At 38.6% G+C, this 23,052-nt stretch overlaps 1 pseudogene; it reads left to right on the top strand.

The window, feature by feature from the left end:
* Window positions 1–815: 815 nt before the first annotated feature.
* Window positions 816–22,802, top strand: LOC131875278 (low affinity inorganic phosphate transporter 3-like; annotated as a pseudogene).
* Window positions 22,803–23,052: the final 250 nt, after the last annotated feature.

Below are 23,052 nucleotides of genomic sequence, written 5' to 3'. Positions count from 1 at the left end.
TGGGCATTGTTGATATCAAATTAGTTAGTTGAAAAAATTAAGAAAAAATGTTCGCATTAATTTCTCCCCACTCCGTCCACCTATGCACAAGCTTCTCATTTTCAAACCAAACATTTAATATAGAAGTTTCTTACAACCAATTCTACTCAACATTTAAAGCAAAAACTTCCTCCATTGACTGTCAGTCCATAGTCTAAACCTGTGCTTTCAATATCTAGAATTATAAACAATTCCAAAATCTCTATAAATAAGAGGCACTTGTAATCTAACAGAATTTGCTTTGTGTATTTATAATTTGTCTTCTCTCTTCCTTCAAAGTTAACCTGTTCTTTGTTTCCTGGCCAGCCAACTGTATCAATATACACAAGATACTTGTGATAACACACTATTTCATGCGATACATTATTCATCTCTAATTTTCCAACTTCTCCCTTTCAATTGTCAATATAGTCCTGTTCATCACGCTGTATAATAAATACCTAGGACCCAGGAAATTAGGGTATTTAAGTTACGGGCAGAAATCTGTACCGGGTACTCGTTGAAGTATTTTCTTGAGGCGGCCCCACAAACCTGCCCCTTTTGTGCATTTTTTTCATTCTCCACAAATTCCAATGAACTTCCCTGCAACTACGAATTTCAATTTCCTTATGAAATTAAACAGTATATTCAAGATATTCTTGAAATAATCACAAAAAATAAGACATTACGATGATTGATCTCTCGCCGTGTCTATATTACATCTGGAATTTATTCCAAATAGTGAGCAAGCATTGGGACTTGTAAAATTTGGGGTAAAAGATCGGGAGTTACAAAAAATGCCGCACAGGGTGCTTTCCGCGCTGGACTCGGCGCGTACACAATTGTATCACTTCACTGCAATATTTATCGCAGGCATGGGTTTTTTCACGGATGCCTACAATCTCTTCTAAATCCCGCCTGTTTCCAATCTACTGGGAAATATCTACTATGCTGATGGGATGCCCATTCATGTGAAAGCCCTCGTTAATGGAATTGCTCTATGGGGGGCATTGGCAGGTCAACTCTTTTTCGGTTGGCTTGGAGACAGAATGGGACGAAAGAAAGCCTACGGATTCACTCCAAGTGTGACGGTCGCGAGTTCGATCGCTTCTGGCTTCTCCATCGGCAGGTCACCAGAAGCTGTAATTGGCAGTTTATGCTTCTTCAGGTTCTGGATAGGGTTTCGTATTGGCAGGGATTATCCGTTGTCTGCGACAATCATGGCCGAATACGCAAATACCACAACCAGAGTAGCTTTGATAGCTGCGGTATTTGGGGTGCAGGGTCTTGGAATTCTTTCGGGTAGTGCAGTGGCCGTAATTGTGTCGGGTAGCATGAATTCAGCAGTGGGCGATAAGCCGACATTCGGGCAGAAGGACGTGGTGTGGAGAATAATCTTAACTCTAGGAGCCGTTCCCGCAGGTTTTACATATTACAGGCGGTTGAAAATACCCGAGACCACCCGCTACACAGCTTTGGATGCCAGAAACGCCAAGCAAGCAGCAGTGGATATGTCGAGAGTTCTTAATCTGGACATTGATGAAGATGAGGCGGATGTTTTAGGCACTCAAAGTTGGCCGGCGCCGTTCGGATTGTTTTCCATGGCTTTCGTGAAGCGGCACGGGCTAGAGTTGCTAGGCACGGCATCCACTTGGTTCTTCGTGGATATTGGATTCTACCGTGGCAATCTATTTCAGAGCGATATATATCATAATATCAAAAGGTTGAGGTGTAAATATACGAATCCATTAGATGATATTTATCGTTTTGCAAGGGCACAGGCATTGATTGCATTGTGTGGGACTCTGCCGGGCTACATATTTACCATTCTTCTGATAGATCGTCTCGGTTTTAAAATTCAGCTTATCGGGTTTTTCTTTATGTCAGTTTTCTTGTTCGCCCTCGCCATTCCTTACAAAAGTTACTGGCTTGACGAATCTCATCGACATGGCTGTCTGGCGATCTATTCTCTTGACATTTTTCTTCAAAAAAATTTGGTCCCAAAATACATAAAATATTCTTTTATTCACATATAAAAATATTACATTTGATATGCATTTTATAAAGTGGCGGAGACCGCAGAAAGCAGTTAAATAGTTTAAACGTGCAGAAACTAACTGCCTACCCTAATCAATGTAATAAATTTATTAATAAGGTAATACATTATACTAACAATCCTTCCTATTACATTGTTCTTATAATGTTTACCCATTAAACCCCCCTTAAGCCTTACATAATAATAATTGCTGATTACAGAATATATATAGATACATTTTGTGAAAAATTTCTTTGAAGAAACAAATTATGAATCAAGGCTAGCTTCATCAAGCTGTCTCATAACCCTCAGAAAGGTGTAGCCTCTATCTGATATCCCGAATTATTCAGCAACAATCCATACTAAGCCGTCCAACCACATGGCTTCATCAAGTTGCCTAATAACGCTCAGAATGGTATAATTCTCAAACACAGCCTCGAGTACTACTGGAAAACCATCCATATTGAGCTTTACACCAAACCCCTTACCTGTCTCCAAAAATAAACTTCACATTACATGTATCTTCAAATATGCCAACAAGAAGAAGGAATAAACAAGAAACCAAAAAACCAAAAACGCTTCTCAAGCAAAACACCATCTCAAAGCGAGAATCTAACATGAGATGATGAAAATCATCCATCCTTCTATGCCATGAGCCTCCAATAAAGTAAAGACTTATAGCACTTCTCTAGAATCACTAAGAGAATCATAAATAATAACTTGATCATTTGATGAATCTGCATTCTCAATATAAGAAATGTTTTCTTCATTGATTTTATCTTTGAACATTCCTTTAAGAGCATCTCCAACTCGACTTTTACATGACCAAGCTCTGTGACCTTTTTTCTTACAATAGAAACATTTAATGTCTTCATTACTTGTGCTTGATCTTTTATTATGATTTTGAACATATAATGCATTTTCCAGTTGAGAAACACCTTCTAAATCTTCTGCTAAAAGGGCTGAAATCATATCTTCTAAACTCTGGGTGGTTATTTGGCTAAGATAGCCTTAGCATCTTCATCACCTACTGGAGCCTTAACTTTTGCTAATTGTTTGATAAGAGATCTCAAACTACTTATATGACTTGACATTTTGACTCCATTTTCCATTTTGAATCTAAACAATTGAATTTTTAGAGAGAATTTTGCACTTAATGCCTTTGCTCCAAACAATTTATTGACATTATCCCAAATATCTACTGATGATGTATCCAAATCTATATGATGTAATTCTAAATTAGAAAGAGAAAGACCAATAATAGCTTCGGTTTTATCATCTCTATTATTCCACTCTAATAATTTAGATGCATTTGTAGGTTTCATTTCTTTTCCACTCACTATTGCCCATTAATTTTTATTCATTATTTGCATCTAATTTTTATTTTCCAAGTATGAAAGTTAAAACCATAATATTTATCTAGCGTATCAACCACAATTTCTATAACGAAATATCCTTTTTTATTTTTTTGTAATTACTTCACTAAAATTGCAATATTTGTTTCTAAGCCCTTACTTCCCTTGTAGATTAAAGAAAGAAAGAACTACAATCACTTTACATACACAAAGATTGCTTAGTTTGTCGCAGCATAGGGACAAAGATTGTTCGTTGCTCTCTCACAACATTTTCATAGGCACATAAACATATACACAACTTCATAAACTCATTTCATATTCACAGGTGCTTAAGGAGGCCGCTCTGATACCAGTTGTTATAAAAAATACATAAAATATTCTTTTATTCACATATAAAAATATTACATTTGATATGCTTTTTATAAAGTGGTGGAAATGACAGAAACTAGTTAAATAGTTTAACCGTGCATAAACTTCCTCTCTAACTGTTTACCCTAATCAATGTAATACATTTACTAACAATGTAATACATTATACTAACACCAATATGACTACTTTCATTATGTCGACAGAGTTATTTCCTGTTAACTTGCAATCGACGTGTCATGGAATTTCTGCAGCCATCGCTAAAGTAGTGTAATGTACCTCGCAAGGAACCTCAAGGTACAAGATAAAAATTACAAACAATAATAGATAATTGCAGGCTTTTTTTTTTGGCAGAGATATTTAATGACAAACATTAATTAAGAATCATAATATAGAAATATCGAAGAGGTTCCTCAACAACATATAGCAATTTAGATTTCATGAAACATGTAAGTATAACCATAATCATTTCCACATATTACATTTAAACTGTCTTAATCCATTGTATATGATTAACCTATCTAAACTATGTTAAGTTAAACGTCAATTGAAATATAAGATAACTCATAAACACATTACTAATTGATAGTACCAACACTACACAATCTAAAAACCACTAAACATAAATTAACATTACATTGCAGTATCAAATTACATCAAGATTTCACCTTAGCGGAGTGATACAATTACAATCTTATGAAAGTACCTGAAATATTATCATAAATACATCTTCAACATCAACACTAGAAAAATGAACAAGGTACACCAACTAGAGGAGACCACAACCATGCTCTTCAAGGAAACTGACTTCGAAAGGTAGGCCACGAGCACTCGACCATGCTAAACCCTAAGGTCCACCCCACTATGCTAGGAAGATAGACAGCAAGTCCTAACAAACTGTAGCATCGTAAATTGTACGCACTTGCTATGCTGGTACAATTTCACACCTAGTTTAGCACCCGCGTTGGTGCATTTTACATTTTGCATTGCATTTCTCCTTTAGCACTTAATTAATCAAATTAATTAGGTCTAAGGTCCTATTTCATCGTCCTCTACATCATAAAGTTGGGCCCTTTCGTTAAAGTGTGCCCTTTTCATTTTATTCCTCCAATACATCATTCAATCAAAAACCCTAATTAAGTCCTATTTTGAACTTCGGGGCTTGGTTTCGGGGGTCAAAACATCTCGAAATCACCTGTAACTTCGGGATTCTCTCTAAAATCATCATATCCGACGGCCCTAAAAATTTGGTGAAAAGTTGTCGGGACCGTGGCACCCGAAGTGCACATGGTCTCGGACATTTTTCTCAAAATTTTAGGACCACAATCCAATCATAAAATAAAGCTTAACCCCAAGAAATTGGTGGGATATTCAATCTCTAGGTCGGCCAAAAGACGAAATTATGACCTAGGGTTTCATACATAAGAGCTCTCTTTCTTCATTTGAAGGGATCCGAATTTTGTTTTCAGGAACCTCATATGCAGCGAAAGAGCAGATCTTTGAAGACTTCAACAACATTCAACATCCCTCTATCAAGCATTTATCAATTTCATTCATCCATTTAGGGCTTGGAAGACATTGAAGAATAATAGGAGATTACCGACTGAAGATTGGCTTGTACCCCTCCCTTGAGGGTTGGGTATGATTTCATGTTGTTTTCATGTCTTTGCATAAGCTTCAATATATCATTTATTCATGCTTTAGATCACTTTGCATCTTGATTTAGAGCATTTACATTATCATTTACAAGCAATTAGGGTTTACTTTCTAGGTTGCTCTAGTTTGCTTACTTGCATTTTAGGATCTTGCACACACACAAGGTCTGCACACACAATACATTTTACAATACAACTTGGCTATTCGTGAAGTTGGAAATCACCGAAGCGGGGGTTTGACTAAGGCAAAACCCTATATAGCTGCCCACCATACGCTTTTTAGATATAAGTGTAGGTTTCGGGACTCGGACGGCACCGCAGGTTATAGATCCGGGAAAAGCAGGTCGAGACAGCACTCCACACCAAATTGCAGAGCAAAATACCTAGACAGGGGCGTGGGGTGCCCTGGTCTTGCCAGGATAGGGGCACTGGGCACCCTGGTCCCTGGGACAGAGGTGTTGGGTGCCCTGGTCCTCCTGACAGACAACATTTTTGACAGTTTCCAGAGTGCAAGACAGTAGTTTCATGTGCAATTTCTGGCATGGTATCAGGACAGTGGCGCCCGCGCCCCCGTCCCGAACATTTTCAATCAGATTTTGACTCCGGGTACGCATCTGCATTCTTGTTTTGTCCTTGTGTTTACAGCTGTTCATTGTTTAATCTCAATTCTGCAATCTTGTTATTAGTTCATACTTGCATTTTGGGATTAGGACTTGAACTTGCATCATTTTATCCTTCAATTTCAACAAAGGAATAGAAATCCTAATAGGTAGCTCGTGGCTCTCTCTTTCACAAAAAGAAGTAGCCAATTGTGTGATACCTCTAGGCTCTTTCGTATTCCGTAATGTGTGTCAAAAGGTAGGATTAGGGCATGTTAACCTAGTCTCGCTTTTTCCCCTACACATTTTTGGTGAACTCGACGTGAACCTATCATTACTTCCTCTTGCATTGCATTTGTTAGATCTAGATCTAGATTTTGTGTGTTTTCATTTTATTAAAAAGAAAAAAAAAAAGAGTGTGTTTCTTTGCATTGTGTGTTTAAATTTTATGCAACCTTTATTTCAAAATGTCAGATTTTTATTTGCAAAATGTTCATGCTTATGATGATTATTATGAGTATAGCCAAGATGAATTAGATGAAGCTTTAGATGAGTTTTTGAACCCTAAAGATGCCAAACCTTCATTTTACCAAAAACTCATAAACCTTGTTACTATGCCATTTAGGTGTGATGAGAAAGATAAGTCGAATGGTTCCTCTCAAGGGTACATTCCTATCAACTCTTCCACTGAATCTAGTAACATGGTTGTGTTCGATAATCCCCTCTATGAGGAGATGTCTCCTTTTGAATCAAAAGATAAACCTTTTAATCGATATGATCATGCTTTGTTGGATGATGCTCTTGATGACTTTGTGGCTTTATCGAAATCTTTAAACAAGAACAAGACTTCTAAATTGGTTAACATGATAAACTTGAATGAGTATAACAAGCCTCTCTTTGAAGTCCAAGGTGCTTACCCTTCTCCCACCTTTCAAGTTCCTAAATCACCTCTCCTTACCGTCCAAGGAGGGTATGATCATGATTCCTTTCGTACTCCAAATAAACCAATCATCACTATGCAAGGGAGAAAACCTATAAGTCCTTATAATTATGCCAAGCAATTAACTAGAGAGATTTATCATGCGGTTGCCCATACTTATCACACCAGAAATAATAGGCAGCCTAATCCTCCTCCTGTTATTCCAGTTTCTCTTCCTAATCCTCAACCAATTCTTCCACAAGCTCCCCGTATTTCACAAGTTATGGGTAAGGAATATGATCTCATAGAACAACTTAAAGCTACCCCTGCTAAGATATCCCTCTGGAATTTGATTCAAACTTCTTCCGCTCATCATGGGATGTTACAAGATGCCTTGAAAGATTTGAATGTTCCTCCACCGAATACATCTAGTAATATAGCATCTTTGGTTAACTCTGTGATGAATCCTAAAGCTCAAATTGTGTTTACCCAAGATGAGTTGCCTATTAGTGAAATTCAACAACAATATGATCCCTTGATGATTGTGGTTATCATGAAAGACACTGCTATAAGACGAACACTAGTAGATAATGGCTCTGGCCTTAATGTGTGTAGCATTAATCTATTGCATAAAATGAATGTGGATATGTCTCTCATTGAGCCTGACTCTCGTCCCATTCGAGGCTTTGACAATGTGGCTAAGACTTCATTAGGTATTATCACATTACCCCTCACAGTAGGACCTGTTACTTTGCCTACTCCTATCCATGTTATGTCAGGAAATTTAACATACAACTTGTTATTAGGGAGACCTTGGATTCACAGTATGCAAGCTGTCCCCTCTACATTGCATAGACAAGTTAAATTTATCTATAACAATAAGACATATACCTTGATAGGTGATACTAACTTCCAAGCTTGTTTACAAACATCTACTTCCAAAGGGGGTTCTTCTAAGCTGTCCTCGTCTAGTGATGACTCTTTGAACAAATACCTATCGATGAATCCTCGCTCTCTGATGATCAAAATTCTTTGGATGAGTCTAGAGCTCCTGAAGAAGATTCTTCTCGACTTGAATCTACACATGAGAAGGATTTTGATCCTGAGAAGGTTCTCGAAGAAGACGATTGGGGATCTCTTGATTTCAATCCCACCTTTGTAGGTGAATATAAGGTTCCTTCTAGAGAGCTTAAAGTTGAAAAGAAGGAAGAAGCTAAAAATCAGTCAATCTTACCTAAACCTATGAGTAATAATTTTGTGGCCGCTTCTCAAACTTCTTCTCCTCACACCTCTAATTCTGGAGAGTTTGATTCTTCGTCTTATGAAAAACCACCTTCTCTTTCTGAAATGGCTGATCATTATGATCGTGGTTTTCGCATTTTTGCTAAGCATGGGTATCATGGAAATGGTTGTGGCGCTCACGAACAAGGGATAAAGGTTCCTCTAGAGAATAATTTTCACAATTATGCCTTTGGACTTGGCTATAATCCCTGCAAGTGCACTAAAGCTTCTAAGAGACCATGTATTAGTGTTAATGCTATTTCTACATCTCTATCAATGCAACACCCCGAGTATATTGATGGGGATCCTTCGTGTGACTGTGCTTTGGATATCTTTCCTACCAATGATGCTTTAGCTGAGTTCTTGGGAGCCTATGACACTCTTCCTCGTTATCATCACAATAGGGGACTTCCTTATTGTTTGAACACTGAAGCCTATTTTGGAAAAGAGATTGATAATGATGAGATTGTGAAAGAATTCCCTCAGTTAAAGGATACTCCTCAACAAAGTAATCTTCTCATAAGTGACACCACTGACGTTAAGATGGATCCTTGCAATAAAGAAAAAGTTATTAAAATTGGAAAATGTTTGGATGAAGAGGAACAAAAACAATATGAAAATTTATTGCATGAATTCCCCGAGATCTTTGCTTGGAGATACTCTGACATGCCTGGTATAGATCCTAAGATTGTTACTCATAATATTGTCTTAGTTCCCGATGCTAAGCCCATGAAACAAAAGATTCGAAAAATGAATCCTAAGGTGGCTCTGCTTGTTAAGGCTGAGATTGAAAAATTATTGGAGGCTGGATTTATTCGCCCTATTGATTATTCCCCATGGATTTCAAATATTGTCGCTGTGGCTAAACTAGATAATAAAATAAGAATGTGTACTTATTTTCGAGATTTAAATAAGGCTTCTTTAAAAGATGATTTCCCTCTTCCAAACATTGACATGATAGTGGATTCTACAGCAGGACATGCCTTGTTATCCTTCATGGATGGTTTTTCAGGATACAATCAAATTTTCATTAACCCTCAAGATCAATTCAAAACCGCTTTCACCACTCCTTGGGGTACGTTTTGTTGGATAATGATGCCTTTTGGACTTAAAAATGCCGGTGCAACTTATCAACGAGTGATGACCCTTATCTTTCATGATTACATGCATAAGATTTTAGAGGATTATGTTGATGATATTTTAGCCAAATCCATTCTTCACATAGATCATATTAAAATCCTTCATCAAATCTTTGAAAGAATTCACAAATATCACATGCGCTTGAATCCTTGAAAATGTGTTTTTGGTGTGGATAGTGGAAAACTATTAGGATTCATAGTTTCGCATCGTGGGATTGAGGTGGACACTAAGAAAATATTTGCTATTGTCAACATGCCACCTCCTAGAAATGTGTCTCAACTTAAAAGCTTACAAGGAAAGATTCAAGCTATTCGTAGGTTCGTATCTCAACTTGCGGATCATACCTTTCCTTTTACTCAACTTCTCAAAAAGGATATTACTTTTCAATGGAACGAAGATTGTCAGCAAGCATTTGAAGATTTAAAAGTGTATCTGGCTAGTCCTCCTATTCTTCAACCTGCCGAACCTTCTAAACCCTTCCTTCTGTATATAGTTGCTTCCTCTCATGCTCTCACAACATTGTTGGCACAACATGATAAAGATGGTAAGGAATGTCCGGTTTATTACATAAGTCATACCTTACTCGATTATGAGACCCGATATTCTGTGATAGAAAGACAATGCTTGGCCTTGGTGTTTGCGACTCAGAAATTGAGACATTATCTTTTAAATTCAGAAGTCCACATCATGGTAAAGTTTGATCCTTTGAAGCATCTTTTCTCTAAAACTGATTTATCAGGACGCCTAGCTAAGTGGGTTATGATGTTAACTGAATTTGACTTTAAGTTTGTTTCACAAAGAGCAATTAAAGGACAAGCATTGACCGATCACTTAGTTGAGGCCCCTTCACCTTTCTCCTTCCCTAGTTCTGAGTCTTTCCCCGACAACTTCATTTTTTCTATAGAGAAAGATGAAACTTGGGAGTTGTACTTTGATGGCTCTAAGTGTCGTACGGGATCGGGGGCAGGTGTGGTTCTGATTTCTCCTACAAGGAAATCCATTCCCTTATCCTATCGTCTAGATTTCCTGTGTACCAATAACATTACTGAGTATGAGGCTCTTATAGCGGGAATAAAAGCAGCCTTAGCTCTGAATATAAAGCACATACATATTTATGGAGATTCTCAATTGATTATAAGACAAGTAACAGGACTGTATCAAGCAAAACAAGACAAATTATCACAATATAAAGATCTTGCTATCTCTTTATTACAAAAATTTGACTCTTATACCATGGAACCTATTCCTTGAAAAGATAATCGACATGCAGATGCAATGGCATGTGTGGCTTCTCTTGTATCTTTAGAGGATCCTGTGGTTGATCTTAAATTTGTTATTCACAACCTTATTTCTCCAGCTATTGGAGATGATTCTAGCTTGGTAACATGTTGTGACTTTATAGACTCAGATGAATGGTACTCGCATATCATAAGATATCTGACCGATGGTACCTTTCCTGATTCCGCCAATAGGAACACTAGGGCTAGAATCCGCAAGCTGTCTGCTAGATATATCATTCTTTCTAATGTCCTTTACTGAAGGGGTTATGATGGTCTTCTCCTTCGCTGTCTTAACAAAATGGAAATCCCCATTGCTCTTGAAGAGGCACATTCAGGTGCTTGTGGGGGGCATTTTGGAGGCAAATCCTTAGTTCAAAGATTGCTTCGTATGGGATACTATTGGCAAACTATGCAGAAGGATTCTTTTTCATTTGTTAAGAAATGTCATCAATGTCAACAACACAATAATCTGATTCATGCTCCTGCCCAAGAACTTCGTTCTCAAGTAGCTTCTTGGCCCTTCTCCGCATGGGGTTTGGATCTCATTGGTAAAATCTCTCCTCCTTCATCTCAAGGACACACCTTCATTATAACCACAACAGATTACTTTACGAAATGGGTAGAAGCTATTCCCCTTCGCTCTACTACTGCTGAAGTGATTTGTCAATTTCTTCTAGAAAACATCATTTCTCGATTCGGGTTACCTTCCACTATAATCTTAGATAATGGGACATCATTTAAGAACAAGGACATGAAGAAATTCCTCGAGAAGTATCATATCAAACATCGATTTTCTACACCATACTATCCTCAATCAAATGGTCAAGCCGAATCATCCAATAAGATAATTGAACAAATTCTTCGCAAAACCGTGAATAAGCATGGTAAGGATTGGAGTAATCAGCTAATCTATGCTCTTTGGGCCTACCGAACGAGTGTACGAATTGCTACAGGAACTACCCCTTATAATCTTGTTTATGGTGCTGATGCTATTATGCCTTTAGAGTTAGAGATTCCATCACTTAGGGTTTCTCTCAAAGGTATAGTAGATGATGATTCTTATAGAGAACAATGACTTCAACAGCTTGAGATGCTTGATGAACAGTGTATAAACACTCTTGAGCATATTCAAGCGTATCACAAAACTCTACAACGAAGCTATAATGATAAGGTTATTCAACGTTCCTTCTCAGTAGGTGACTTAGTCCTCTATGAGAATCAGCGCAACGTGAATGCCTTATCTGCAGAAAAGGGAAAATTTAGTCCTAATTGGCTTGGACCATATATCATCATTGAAGATTATGGATCAGGTGCTTACAAAATAGCGGATGTAGACGGTACGCCTCTTAAAGAACCTATCAATGCTATGCACTTGCGTAGATATTATGCTTAATTCTTCATTCCTTATCTATCTTCTTTGCATTGGGTAATATGTTAGTACATCTTAATTAGAGCAAATTAGATTTAATTGATATGGTGTTTAATCTATATTGCTTCATTCTCGACAAGCGTGTTTCTTTACTTTATAGTTTGTCTTGAATTCATTTATGTAAATTGTAAAAGATTTACATTTCCATTATGCTAGCATATTATACAGTGTCTTTATGTGTTAAGTAGAATCGTATCATGTTGTGTTTAAGCTCAAAATTAAATCACATTAGTTATATGATTCTTAGACTTAATGCATATTTCTTCCCTATCATCAATGTAGTACTTGATTAAAATTTTTAATTAAGTCACACATGTATCAATTTAATCATGGACCATTGAGAAATCAATCACATGGCAATTAAATCCTGAATATACATGTACATCTACCAAATGTATTAGATTTAATCAAAGCAAAATATACATTGTTTTAAGCATTAAAGATAACACATTTGAGACAAAGAGAAGTATATATATATATATGTGTGGATCGTATACAAATATAGGTCACTATACATCCAAAATATGACCTATCCTACATCATAAGATCATCTCCTATCCCTGGGGCTGGTGGCTAGAGAGTGACGACTAGATGCTCCCTCCTGATCTGGCCGTGCAGGTGGACCCATAGGTGTGTAGCACGATATAGACCGCGAGTGACTCCGAGAGGAACTCCTACGATCCCTATCCATAAGGATCGCGCGATAGGAGGTAGCCTCGACCTGAGCTGCTGCTAGATCTCACTACACCCGCTGAAGGTCCTCTGATAGGACTCTCTCTCTCTCCCTCCATATGTCTACCTGTACTCAGAATGGGGAAAACAAGTCCTCATGCCGACCCGCATTCCCCTGAGGCCTATAAGCAATCTGTGAGGAACTAGGGATCTGTGCCATCGTGGAAATGTCTGTCACTACCTGCTGAATCAGGGAACGCCACTCCTACACATTAGCTGTAGCAGTAGAATAGATTTTTGTATTAGTACCATTCTATATATCATCAAAACATTAATCAATCAAAATAAACCTACTATACCTGGATCTCCCTCACGCCAGTAGGGATCATGATATGGTAGTATCTGTGACTGGGAACTACTAGGCTCCCCACACTCAAATAATCTATGCACGATGGGTGTAGGCTGGCCCGTACTAGAAATAGGTCTCCGTATTGCCTCATGTTCCCCCTTTTGGGGAATAAGAGGAGGATCCAAGGCTATGGTATCATCTCCTGAATGGTGGGGAGCTGCATCTGACCCCTCCTCATCATCTCTATCCTCCTCCTCCTCGTCATCCTCATCCTCATCCTCGTCCGCATCCTCACCTGCACCCTCGTTCTCCTCATCTCTATCCGTGTCCTCCTCCTCCTCCTCCTCGGCACTAGGCTGATCTCCTGTGGGTGGATCAGGATCTCCTGCCTCCTCATGACCCTCTCCCTCCTCTGGCTCCTCTGACCTAGATCCCTGGTCCTCATCTTGGTCTCCATGTCTCCATGGGCCTGGATGGCCTGTCGGGTGATCTGGTGGAAAGATAGGCCCTGGGTATGATCTCATAAACCATGAGACATACCTGCACTGTGCTGCAGGCTCTACAGAATAATCAGTAACCACATCCTGATTAGATCCCTCTATATCTGTAGTCTCGATGTCATCTATCGTCGGTCTCGCTACTGCTCTAGGTCTGGGAAGGACTCGTGAGTGTCGAGTATAGATGGGCACATCAGCTGGAACACACTGCTCTAGCCCAAACTGCCTCCGTACTCGGTCGAAGTAGAATGGGACTATGATATGTGAATATCGTCCCCGCAGTAGGCAGTTCCTCTATAAGCATGCTAATTGTCTCTCCATCCCATCCCATCTGTGCATCCGCAGATATGGTCTCCATACTGTCACCTCGGCTGTCAATCTATCAAATATCACTCTCCAATATAACAGATCTCCAATTCTCCACTCGCTGGTAAGTGGATAAGAGAACACCCTAGGTCACTCGCTAGCCGTACTCATCAGAAAGCCAACAGGCCTGGTGCATGTGAAGTGCTCAAATATCCACACCTGTAGAAGTGTGCATGTCATCAAGCTGCAACCCTGTCCAAACACATACTCCTTAAGGTCGTGATAGAGATGTGCAAGCATACTTCGACCCCAAGCATATACTCTCCTATGTCTCTCCATAGCTCTGATGCACCATGTGAGACCCCCATGCATGTGTGTACCTCGCCCATTAGGGCAGACGGCTAGTGCAATGATGGCAATCATAAGGCGTCTCACAAGGGGCACCTCTCCTATAGGATGTAAGAGCCAGCTGACCATGATGCGACCTCTCGTCTCGCTCGGCATGACTCTTCCTATGCAATGTACCTGCTCCCTCTGATGGTCCTCTGCTGACCGATCGGTCGCATATGTCACAATAGCTCCTCTGATAGGAAGATGAAGTATGAGGTACACATCCTCAAGTGTAACCATCAGCTCTCCTACTGGAAGATGGAATGTGCATGTGTCAGGATCCCATTGCTCCAACAATGCCATCAGCATCGCAAGATGGAACCAAATGACTGGCATGAGGATCGCATACCATAATCCCACGATCGACAATGTGTGTCTCTCTGCCTGAGTCAGACGGGGAATCTGATCTCGCAAACTGCGAAGAATCTATCCCGCCGTATGCTCTCTCATGTATGGGAGACTTTGCAACACAAAAACATAATTATAATCAGTACTCAATCATCAAAATCACACATGCAAATTGTCGAACATCGTATGCTAACCCTGACATCCCTTGCCAAGTCATGATTGGGACCATGGCACCCTGATTGGGACCATGGTGCCTTGTCAGGGACCATGGCGCCCTGATTGGGACCATGGCGCCCTATCAGGGACCATGGCGCCCTGTTAGGGACCGTGGCGCCCTGTTAGGGACCATGGCGCCCCACAGGGACCATGGCGCCCTGGGTGGGGCCCAGGGTCGAATTCCAAGGCCCGCAAACGATCACAAAAAGTCAAATGCAAAAAATCAAAAGTCAATCGTTCAGTCAACTCACCTCGTCCAGTGGCTCGTCGTCGATCATGGCCTGGCGCAGGATCTCAATCCTCATAGGACGCTCCGGTCGTCGTGAAGGCATGATGATGGCTATGTGGGCTCCGCTGCAATGAACAGTATTCAGAAATCAACAAAGTGACAAATGCAAATGTCACTTTCAAGGTATATACTTTCATTCATTTACCTTTGCTTTCGAAACCCTAATTTTCCTCTATCACTCATTTCATCATAACTTGAGTTCCGGAGATGCGATTTTCGAACCGTTTGTTGCGTAGGAATCGTATTTTCATTCCCCTACTCTCGGGGTGTTCCAAAAAGTGCTCTGATGAAGCCTATTCAGTGAACATCCCTCATCAATACTCTCTTACACAATTTGTCGTAAGTAAACATGCTACCCTGTTTCACCTCCCTAATAAGCAAGTCGAAACAGGGGGGGGCATATAGCTACTCACAAATTTCATCACTTTCCTTAGTAAGCATTAGGTGATTTTGTGATCTAACGTGTGTTTTGTAGGGTGCGGTTCCTAACTGTGTACTGCAGATACCGCTGGGGGCTTCGTCCGACAACTTATGGATATATCCTTTTTCAAATGATGTTTACTTTTCTGTACTTTAGCTTGCATATGCACGTAGTACTCATATGACCGCTAAAGTGGGGGCTAAATGTAGCATCGTAAATTGTACGCACTTGCTATGCTGGTACAATTTCACACCTAGTTTAGCACCCGCCTTGGTGCATTTTACATTTTGCATTGCATTTCTCCTTTAGCACTTAATTAATCAAATTAATTAGGTCTAAGGTCCTATTTCATCGTCCTCTACATCATAAAGTTGGGCCCTTTCGTTAAAGTGTGCCCTTTTCATTTTATTCCTCCAATACATCATTCAATCAAAAACCCTAATTAAGTCCTATTTTGAACTTCGGGGCTTGGTTTCGGGGGTCAAAACATCTCAAAATCACCTGTAACTTCGGGATTCTCTCTAAAATCATCATATCCGACGACCCTGAAAATTTGGTGAAAAGTTGTTGGGACCGTGGTGCCCGGAGTGCACATGGTCCCAGACATTTTTCCCGAAATTTTAGGACCACAATCCAATCATAAAATAAAGCTTAACCCCAAGAAATTGGTGGGATATTCAATCTCTAGGTTGGCCAAAAGACGAAATTATGACCTAGGGTTTCATACATAAGAGCTCTCTTTCTTCATTTGAAGGGATCCGAATTTTGTTTTCAGGAACCTCATATGCAGCGAAAGAGCAGATCTTTGAAGACTTCAACAACATTCAACATCCCTCTATCAAGCATTTATCAATTTCATTCATCCATTTAGGGCTTGGAAGACATTGAAGAACAATAGGAGATTACCGACTGAAGATTGGCTTGTACCCCTCCCTTGAGGGTTGGGTATGATTTCATGTTGTTTTCATGTCTTTCCATAAGCTTCAATATATCATTTATTCATGCTTTAGATCACTTTGCATCTTGATTTAGAGCATTTACATTATCATTTACAAGCAATTAGGGTTTACTTTCTAGGTTGCTCTAGTTTGCTTACTTGCATTTTAGGATCTTGCACACACACAAGGTCTGCACACACAATACATTTTACAATACAACTTGGCTATTCGTGGAGGTGGAAATCACTGAAGCGGGGGTTTGACTAAGGCAAAACCCTATATAGCTGCCCACCATACCCTTTTCAGATATAAGTGCAGTTTCGGGACTCGGACGACACCGCAGGTTACAGATCTGGGAAAAGCAGGTCGAGACAACACTCCACACCAATTTGCAGAGCAAAAGACCTGGACAGGGGCGTGGGGTGCCCTGGTCTTGCCAGGATAGGGGCGCTGGGCGCCCTGGTCCCTAGGACAGAGGTGTTGGGCGCCCTGGTCCTCCTGACAGATAGCATTTCCGACAATTTCCAAAGTGCAAGGCAGTAGTTTCAGGTGCAGTTTCCAGCACGGTATCAGGACAGTGGCGCCCGCGCCCCCGTCCCGAACATTTTCAATCAGATTTTGACTCCGGGTATGTATCTGCATTCTTGTTTTGTCCTTGTGTTTATAGTTGTTCATTGTTTAATCTCAATTCTGCAATCTTGTTATTAGTTCATACTTGCATTTTGGGATTAGGACTTGAACTTGCATCATTTTATCCTTCAATTTAAACAAAGGAATAGAAATCCTAATAGGTAGCCCGTGGCTCTCTCTTTCACAAAAAGAAGTAGCCAGTTGTGTTATACCTCTAGGCTCTTTCGTATTCCGTAATGTGTGTCAAAAGGTAGGATTAGGGCATGTTAACCTAGTCTCGCTTTTTCCCCTACACACAAACATACTAAGGTCAACAGGATCTAACCACCCAAAGGAAAGTCAAGTACTAACATCAAGGTCTACCATCAGAGGCTCATTACCACAATACTTCGAGTAAGGTGCTAGGATGCACTGGGGATGAAGTTTCATCACATAGCTTTAGTCTCTCTCGACCCCTAACCCCCATACAACACTCATGTGGAACGAACATACCTTTCATGAAGACAAGGAAGTTGATCTTGCCATTCCAAGCCTTCCCGATCTCATCTTGAGCCTAAATGAGCACTCCAGGCCATGAGTGGGCCATTACCATTATCTTGATTAATGTGAAATACTACCCAAACCCCTATGTTCATTAATTAAGGTTATCACTTGTTATAACAACTCTCCCAATGGGTTGTCTTGGCAATCACTTAGGATCTTAGCCCCCAAGGAGAACCACTCCTCCCTAAGACTCCACGTAACCTTCCCACTAGTTAACCCAATCCTATGGAGGAATCTAAACATAAACAATTTTAATCAAGCGAGGAATTCACCATCCTGACAATAAAGCCTTAGTACCACAAGCACAAGGTCTGATCAATTAGAAGGAGATAATAATATCACAAATCTAATATCGAATCATACTCAGTAAATAACTTCCTAATAGGGATAAAGACATAAGATTTACCAACAACCCCTATGAGCCTCTGAGATACTATAACTTGATCAAAACTAGGACTCTAAGGCAATCTATAGATCAACTTAATTGAATAATACAATAAGACTTCAAGGTACAACATATCTATAAACAAAATATCATCCTCATTAACCACCTAAATTAAATTAATCATTATAATAACATTTTTAATCAATGGTTTGATTTTTATTTACAATAATAAAGACACAATTCCAATAATATTTATTTAGCATCATTGACTTAAGGTTATAGCTTAATAACAATAAAAGGGTAACAAATTAAATAATATTAATCATAACAGACATCAAGTTTCCACAATCCATGAGATATTGTTCGTTTGATGCATCATCATGATGAAAGAGAACGTGCATAGATATTAATCATTTTCAAATTTTATACCTATATAAGATTTCAGTTAAAAGTCAATAATTATATCCCAGAATCCAATTTCATTATTGGATGTTAATTGACTTAATTATATTAAACTAACTCTATTACCAGCATATATAACCATTGTTAATTACTTAATAATAACATGATATTATTTAATTGACTCTTGTTCCAAACAGGTTGATCAAAATTACTTTACAAGATGACTTAAAGATAAAATCACATTTCTTTAAACTTTTACTCGACATACACACATACATACATACATACACACACACACACACACACATATATATAAACGAACTTAGGTAAACATCTTATTTACAAATAAATCAGTCAAATCTCATTTAAGTTTTTACCCGAACTAGATAAGTAAACTGACCAGGTAAATATGCAACAAGATATTTGTTGTGTGCATGATTTATTTCAAGACTCCAAAAGAACACAATCATTATAATTTATATAAATATCATAGGGAAAAAACAGGAATCTAATACAAGCTTTAAAAACAAACTTTACCATAAAATGAAATATTTACACAGAAAATAATACCCTAAGATGCAATTAAAGTGCAACCAAAACACTGCACTATTTATCTAAATATTAATGACAAAACCCTAAAATTTAATAAGCACAACTAAAACATTATATTAGAACACATTATTTTGTCTAGCATAATATTTTAATTGCCTGGGCATATACATTTACAGGCGTGGTGATTGGCAAGGCAAGGTTGACCCGCTTAGGTGGCTGGTGTGGGCCCCTCTAGTCCGTCCCGTTTGCAGTTTCCACTCACCGTTACCGTCCACTGTAAATCCCGCTCAAATTTTAATTTTTTTTGAACCGTTTTCTCCCGCCTGTATCTATATTGTCCCCAACGCTAACGCTTTTCACGCATACTCCAGGCCTCTGACAATATGGGAGCTTTGGAACAGGGTATGGACGTCCACCATTGCTGCTTGAACTGCGCTGGTAGACATGAATCTAAAATTTGGAAGCATAGACAACGGACTTGAACTGTTTTACAGGATACCTCAAAGAAATGCGGTCTCGTTAAATGCAACAGTTGCAGGACATCCGAGCTGCAAACTGTGTCTATTCAAATGGATTTTTGAACTTTCAATGAATGTAATTAGTTGGTGTAAATCCAGACTCTGCAATTTTTATCACCATCCTCCCTGCCTGTGACAAAATGGGAGCTTTGGGATGAGATATGGACATCCGCCACATAAAGGAATTTTGTCACAAGTTGTAGCTCCAATTGTCCTCGTAGACAAGTATGCATAATGTGGAAGCATAGGCGACGCACCTGAACTGTTTCACAGGATACCACATAGAAATGCGGTCTCATGAAATGCCATGATTGTAGGATATACGCAATAAATATTTTCATCTTTAAACCAAATGCAATTAGCAGGTCTAAAGCCAGACTTTGCAACCTTAATGGACAGAGGGATTTTTGTCACATGTATGAAGCTTAATGGGAAGGCGACTTTTGTCAAATATTATCATTGGAAATGCTCTAGTATACGGTATGGAAATTGTGGAAGCATAAACAAGCCACGTAAACTGTTTGACAAACTCAAAGAAATGGGGTCTCGAGAATGCAATGTTTGTGGGATATGCACAAAATGGATTTTTCAAGGATTCTCATGGGATTTTTGAATTAATGAAGCACTTAAGAACATATTCTGAAACTATAAACTTTGTTTGTGTTATGTGTATGCTTTAGTGAATGTGAGCTGTATACATTTCACATGGGTAACATTTGGTGCACTACATCTACAATTAATCCTTATGTGTATGCTCAACCTACTTGCTCATGCTAGCTATCTTGAGGACACCTTTAAATTTATCATCAAGGTGTGAGTTAAACATGTGGTGGATGTGTGTGTTGGAATACTAGGATCACTAAGAGGCGGAGGGGGAGTGAATCAGTGATCTATAAAACAAGAATATTCTTAACCATTTGAAACTTTAAACTTTGCATATGTAGCAAATCACATAATAACACTATCAGCATTGAATGCATGTGCAACAGATATAAGATATAACAAACAATAAAGCACATGCACACAATAAGATAATTGACATAGTTTTTATAGTGGAAAACCCCTAAGGGTAAAAACCACTCTCCAATTTATCTTTTATTAAGCCTTATAGGCAAATGTTTAGAGTACCCACTCTAGGAGCACCAACCCCTTACAATTTAGAAGCACCAACTTCCTGGAGCACCAACCCGACACTGATTTAGAAGCACCAACTTCCTGGAGCACCAACCCGACACTGATTTAGAAGCACCAACTTCCTGGAGCACCAACCCCATAAACAAGATACAAATAAAAGATTTAATCAGACACTTTGTTACAATACAAAGCACTTGATACAATTCAACATCACAAAGATCTTGTCTCTGTCCCACAAATCCCCAATTTACAATCTGGTCTTGCTGAGAAAGATAAGCATGCCAATACATCATTTCACAAGTATACCTACAAATATGGCATTATCATTTTGTTATGCATCTGCAATCTTAATGTCAATAAACTTCCTCCTCAAAGTACTTACAACCATAACCCTATCACAAAACTTCTGCAAACTGATACAGACACATACACATGACAATAAAATACATTTCTCTCTTCCAGTTACAAGCATGATATTTCCCTGTTATTCAAATTTACTTCAATCTGTCCTGCATTAGCTGTATTCAACCCTTCATTCTCCATTATAAACAATCACACATTTCAGTCTTTATTCGTTGGTGTAAACAACAAACATACAAACCCATGCAAGCCCTTGCCTACAAACAGACATACATTACTTCACAAAAGATCAAGAACAATATTTATAATCAACATAGTTAGATTACCATTCTTTCCATATCTTCTTCGTATGCTTCATCACATAGAATGAATGGTTACAACACTGTCTGCAATAATATCCACATTCACTCCATTCTATATTGTATTCTCTGCTCACTGTGTATTCTTGAATCCTCTATCTCTGCACACAACTTTTAATTCACGAGTTCTTCCATTATGTTTTAGACATAAATATTTTAACAGGATTTGATATACTTCGTTATCTGTATAAAATTATTCAATAAATATCATCCCCGTTAACCTTCGAATGAACATGCATTTATAAAGTGTCCGTAGATAGTTAAGAAGTTGTATTCAGTTACAACTGCCGCCAACTTCCTTCCACCATGGATCTTTAACAAACTAATTATATTTCAATATCATCCAACTTATCAAATGTCAACTTTGTCTTGCCAAGTCGTGCTACTAACCAAATCTTGATTAAAAATTGACAATATTATCCCATTCAAATACATGCACGGGTATGTAAGATAACCTTCTTCCCACGCTGAGAATTATAATTATAAGCAATAAATATTCAATCAAAATACTGATGCTGGTTTGTTGGGACACTTGTTCAAAATGTAGATACCCTTCCACTCATTTGACGAATTAACTTGCAGCTATTACAACCCCAAGACATGCTCAAACAGGGAGTATAAATGTCATCAATCAACTGCTAGAGATAAGAAACATAAACTCTAAATTTTCCTCATGAATTTATAGATATGATATTCTTAGTCACTAAATCCATAGGTTTGAACCAATCTGTGACTTATTTGCAGCAAATATAGGTAAGAATCGCACCAGATTAGTACCCCAAATTCACATTTTAAAACCACGAACAACAGAATGGAGGGAGCGACTTTCTTAGAAGGTCAAGACCAAACTATGAGACAATTTCTCCTTTCCATATACATCTTTATGAGCCTCTCGAAGGTACCATATAAATTGCTGAATTTACTTTAAATTAGCCGATTGCATTGTTGTAAAGTATTCTGAAGACTCTTGAGCACACTGGTGATAATTCTTCTATCAAATATTCGTGCCTGATTCTTTGTCAAATTGTCATTATTTTCAAATATTTTGTCATCACATAAAGCTCCTGTCACCCAAGACTTGTAAATCCTAGTTTGAGTTTTGCTTGATTCAATAAAGTTTTTTATTACTTCACCCTGGTTCATATATAACCATAGGCACCTTTTTTATCAAATTTTGCACAAGTTGAATATAGTCACAAGAAACATTTTAAGAATTGGCTGTTGAAGTTACTCACGTACTTGACTTAATAACATCAGATTCACACTGTGTCTTATGTGGCTGGTCTTCTTGATGCTGTTCTGATTGTGATGACAATTGAACTTTTTGTTTGCATAGCTGAGGATCTTTCTGTTGCTCCTGGTCTTGTTGAGACATGGCCTTCGGTTGCAATTAAAAAATTAGTTTCCATCATATAAATTGTACACTTTCATAAATCTCCTTCCATCAGACAAACAGTTCAAAGACAAGCAAAGGGCCAATTCTACTATATGTTTGTCCAGCTTTCTCTCTTTCATGAATGTCTCCATGTAATACACAAGACTAGATCTATAGAGTCCTCATGTTCAAAATTCCAACATTGTGGAGTATTTTTAGTGGCAACAACTATAATGAATTTGCTATGGTACCTCTCTGAGCAATAATTTCTTTATCCAGGATTTATGTGCA

The sequence above is a fragment of the Cryptomeria japonica genome, chromosome 4 (assembly GCF_030272615.1).
Source record: "Cryptomeria japonica chromosome 4, Sugi_1.0, whole genome shotgun sequence".
Taxonomy (NCBI): domain Eukaryota; kingdom Viridiplantae; phylum Streptophyta; class Pinopsida; order Cupressales; family Cupressaceae; genus Cryptomeria; species Cryptomeria japonica.
The sequence above is the reverse complement of the archived record's forward strand: the minus strand, read 5'-3'. Positions and strand labels throughout refer to the sequence as shown.